Consider the following 5,548-nt stretch of genomic DNA (forward strand, 5'->3'; position numbering starts at 1 on the left):
TTGCTTCTCATTTGTACATAGTTGCCCTTATTTGTTCATAACAGATGGCTCACCTCTTCATCATGTCTAATCAGTGGGAAAAAATTAAAAAGGATAGAATTTAGTTATATGATCAGACTTAACTGAAAAGAATTGTTGTAAAATATAGTATTTATTTCAGAAAGTTATGTGGCTAGTTAAAAATCAGGAATGCTATTACCAGAAAAGAAGGGGAGAATAAATTTTTGAAAACCATTGGTCATTTGCACCATACTAAGAGTCTTCTTCATGAGGTTACCTAGTTATAAATCAAGTTTTATCATCTAAAGCTTGAATTTATTAAAAACAATTGATTGAACAGTTTTAACTTAAATATGGAGAAATTAAGCAATACACTTCTAAATAATCTATTGGTCAAAGATGAAGCCTTAAATGAAATTTAAAAAATACATAGAACTGAATAAATACTGAAACCATTCAATTGTACCTATGATGACAATTTTATAGTAAGTGCATTATGTCTCAATAATGATATAAATAAAGAATATTTAATAGTCAATGTGGGCAATCCAACATGTAATCTGTTTTTGTTTTGTTTTGTTTTGGTATGTGAGAGAACTCATTTTAAGTGTCCTTCTTTTGGAGTCATCTCAACCTTAACACTCTTTTGAATTGTCATCTGTCTTTTCCTCAGAAAAGGTGAACACACTTTAGATTCCAACTTTATCATATATTGACATCTTCTAGATGCTTTTTGCATAAACATACAATATGAGAGATGTAGGGCTTGTGGACTCTGCTTTTCATATTTCCATCTTTGCTGTTACTTCAACTTGCTTTCATGTTCATCAAGCTCTCCCCTGACAAGATCTTATTAACTAGAAAACTTAGTTCAAGATCCAGCTTCTCTGTGAAGTTTAGTAGGACTTTCCATTATTTCCTAATAATGGTCTTAATTATAAGAATGGAGTAAACAAAGTTCCAATATGATGTGTTACCTGTCACACTCAGAAAAGCCCCTTTAAGGATAATGGCAATCTTGTTCATCTCTAAATTGCTTTGCCTACCACATAACAGGTGTTCAATAGACCTTTTGTGAAATAATGGAAAGGAAGGAGAAAGTAAGAGATGATGGTGATGTAATTTTATATGAATGGGGACTAAGAACTTATGGATTATTTGAGGGTGTTGACTTTTATGTAACCTAGACCAGAATCCAGAAATATAAGGGTGCTGTGCTACCTGAATGGTTAATGTAACCTGGGACTGGACATGAGAAAAAAAAATCCTTTTACCAGTACGTGATTTTTTTTAAGTCAATGATGATAGAGGTTTATATACACATGAAGAAATGAGTAAGTATCTGACCCTGAAAGGTTTAGGTCACTTAACATAAAGATGAAAATCTCCACCTGTGGAGTGAGGACATTCACTGGAGCTCTTGACTGACTGTTACAGCTGAGACTGCAGACCCAGATTTCATAGAAAGGAATGGTTAAGGGGAAAAAAGAGTTCAAAAACCAAAGGGAGAAGGAAAACATGTTTGGGAAGAGATTAAGGGCATCCAGAGTAATTTTGCTCAAATTTTCTAGCTAATCTCTGCAGTGGAAATTTTATCCTCTCTTTAATTCATCTCTCTTTGTTCTCTAGCCCGAAGAACTACATGCTGGAATTTTAGGTCCAGGATTCTCCATGAAAGTCTCCTAAAAAGTGCATCTGTGTTGAATAAAGTTAACTTTTGTAATTGATAAAATTCTCCTTTTCCTGCAGGGTCCCACTTTACTCTGTTTGTCTCTAATGTCCAGCAGAGAATGCATTATATCTTCCTGTGTACATAGTACAATTTACACCAGTTAATAATTTATAACAATATATGGTAAATAAAAATTACCATATGCTATAATCAGCAGCATGTTTGAATTTCCCCCCAGTAGTCAGTAAGCTCTTTCTTCTCAGACTTATCTTTGCATGTAAATCGGGTCTAATCTGCTCTATGTTTACCACTAGTAGCTGGCATTCAATAAATGTTGAAAAAAATACTTCTACAGTTTTATCCCTTTTTCAAGGAATTTGCCCACCTTTAACATTTCTTCCACCAAGTAGGGGGCATAGGGAGGGAGGGAGATAGAAAGACAGAAGGAAAGTTGCAGGATGGGGGGAGGGGAAGAATGAGAATTAAGGCTCTGAAACTCTACATGGTTTAAAGTACTGGCCTTGTCACCTGTAAGTTTTGTGCCTTATGAAACATTCAAACCCAGTTATTTTCATCTATAAACTGAGAGTGATTATTAATTCACATATGATAAATACTTGGCACAATGCTGGACATAATAGTCTTCTCCATAAATGGTAGTTATTACTGTTATCTTTAAAATAATTTCAAATGTCAGAGACAGGCAAAATGGTCACATAGAAGCATCTATTATCAGAGGCCCCTATCCAGAGCGAGAGAAGTTGGACTGAAGTGGACTTGGAGAAGCCAAAGGTGGGGAATTGAGCACAAGGAGAACAAAGCTAGGTGCATATCATCCCCACTGAGACAAGCTGCAAGGCCAAGAAAGAGGAAGAAAGAAAACAGAGATCAGGTAAGGAACTACTACTCAGAGACACCTGTTGCTAAGGGGATGGGAGACCCCTCTTCCAAAGGGAAGGGCTAGGGTGGGCTTTCCACAATTGAGCAGGGAACAAAAGTCCTTTCATCTCACTCCTACATCAGGAAGGTTCTACCTCTAAGCCCAGGCCCTGGCAAAAAAAGTGAACAAATATTCTCTCCCCAACCCTGAGCCCATAGCCCATCCTCCCACCATCTTGGTTGCCTGGTGGGCTGAACTTGTTCATTGAGAAGCTGGGGCATTGTGTGGACCACTGAGCTTCTGTGGAAACAATGGTGCTGTCGTTCTGACTTTGGCAGGAAGAGCTGTGACCTCGTCTGACACCCTTTCCCACCTGAAAACAAACTCCTCCATCTCCTCAAATCTCTCAGGTGAATTGCCTATAAACTGTTGTTCATGGACCACCTAGTGACCCTCTGAACTCATTTGTGAGGGTGTTGCTCATGCTGCCTGAGCAAGTTAGGCTGGAACTCACAGCCAGCGCTGTCTGCGGATTCTTGTTCTCTTGCCACTGCTCTCCAGTGCTGTAGGTACACCACTTGTTTGACTTTGTTTGAACAGTGCTGGTGGGGTTGTAGCAGTGAAGGGCAGATTTAGCAGGTCTGTCTGCAGATTCCCTTTCTCCAGCTATGGCCAGTGGGGGCAGGGCTGCTGGTGTTTGTATCTTTGCTCAGCAGAGATTCCAGTGAAATACAATTCCTTAGGATTGGGTAGAGGGTGGGCTGACACCAAGACAGAGTCAAATTGAGCTATCTGAACAAGCTGGCCCTCAGAGTCTCTAGCTGTAGCCCTCAAAGGGACCTTTGCAAGGCTGTAAGGTAAAAGCCACTTGGTTATCCCCAGTTTCCAGGGCCTCCTGACCCATTTTTACCCTGCCAGTTTTAATTGCCAAATAGGTTAGTACAGTATTTCCTAAGGGACCTCAATTAGGTGATCTTTCAATAGATATTCAGGGACAACCTATCATTTCAGCTTAAAAAAAAATCATAATCAATATATTTTTTAAAAAGCTGAAAATACTCATGGGGAAGAACCAGCAGAAAAACTCTGGCAACATGAAAAATCAGAGCAGATCAACTCCCCCCAAGAGATTATAAGGAAGATACAACAGAAAATACCATCCACAGAAAAATTGCTAAAATTTGAGGAATAGAATTTGGAATATGAATGGCAAATATGATGATTGGAATTGAAAAGAGGATGGAAATAAAAATGAAAAAAAAAAGTTCAAAAGTTGTCTCAAGAAATGAATGAATTAAATGGCAAAATCACAAAGGACATGGACATAATGAGAAAAGATATAGAAGAGCTTAAATAATTAAAAAAGGCATTCAGGAAGCTTCAATACACAGTAGAGATCTTCAGTAATAGAGTAGAACAGGGAGTAGAAAGAGTTTCAGAAACTGAATATAAGACTTTTAAACTATCTCAAGCATTCAAAGAGTCAGAAAAAAGGAACATAAAAACAGAATATTCCCTAGGAGATTTATGGGATCATTCCAAAAGATCAAACATTTGAATTATAGGGATTACTGAAGGAGAAAAGGGTGGTTCTAAAGGCATTGATGATCTACTCTAAGACATTATGGTGGAGAATTTCCTAAGCATTGTTTGAAACACAAAAAATTCAGATAGTAGATAGTTTAAAAACCCTAGCACAACTCAATCCAAACAAAGCATCTCCTAGACACATTGTAATTAACTTTGCCAAAGTTAATGTGAAGAAGAAAATCTCACAACCACGTGTAAGAAAAGTCTTACCTACAAAGGGAAAAATATCAAGATGACCACAGATCTTTCAGCTGAAAATTTTCAATCCAGAAGAGGATGGTCAATGGCCTTTAAACTTCTTAAACAAAACAATTTTCAGCCCATCATCATGTATCATGCTAAACTGAGTTTCATTTGTGATGGAGAATTTTACTGACATCTAATTGTTGAGGAAATTTGCCATAACTACACCAGTTCTACAAGAAGTACTCAGATCCATTCTTGACCAGCATGCTGGTCCACCACTGGAGTAGAAATTAAGGAATGAAGCCTAGCTTCCACAATGGTGAAAGGGATAAAATAAGCTCTGGAATTCTGAAAAACAAGGTAATCAAAAGTCCATCATACCTATCAATTCTCTCAATAAACATGAATGGCTTCGGCTTCAATTCTCCTCTAAAGAGGCACAGACTGGCTGACTGGATACAAAAGTTCCCGGGGCCTCCTGATCCAGTCTTATCCTGCCAGTTCAGACCTGAAATCTGTTGTCTTGAGAAACACACCTAACTTCAAAAGATAAAACAAGACTCAGGGTAAAGAGATGGAAAAAAATATCCAGGCAAATTGAAATCAGAAAAAAAAGCAAGGGTTGCAATCTTATTTGCAGATAAAATTGGATTTAAACAACAATAATAATGAAAGATTAGGATGCACATAATTACTTGTCAAGGGAAGACAAAAAAATGAAGAGATTTCAATAATTAATATTTACATATCCTACCTGAATGCCCCTTGATTTATAATACAAACCCTAAATGATCTGAACAATATATTTTCCTGCACTATAATAGTTGGAAATTTTAATACCCCTTTGGCAGTACTGGACGGAGCTTCCAAAGGTTTCTTTTCAATTTTTCCAAGAGGAAACTAAACAAAGAAATAATTGATATAAACATGACTCTAGAACACATGGGCTTAACAGACATTTACAGAACAAATCTTTCTAACAAAACAGAATACACATTCTTCTCATCTGCCCATGAATCATCCTCCAAAATTGAACATATCTTAGAACATAAGTCTATCTGTGGTTTATCTTACAAGGGTACAAGTGAATCTTTCTATGAGTAGAATATGAATGTTTTAACACAATAAGTAAGAAAATTACGTGAAGGCTATGTTAACCAGTTTGATGGAAGTGTTTCGGATTGTTTGTGAAAACCCCACACTGTACCCCAGAAGTGCAT

This window comes from Otolemur garnettii, unplaced genomic scaffold (genome assembly GCF_000181295.1).
Source record: "Otolemur garnettii isolate 467f Iridium unplaced genomic scaffold, OtoGar3 scaffold00090, whole genome shotgun sequence".
NCBI lineage: Eukaryota > Metazoa > Chordata > Mammalia > Primates > Galagidae > Otolemur > Otolemur garnettii.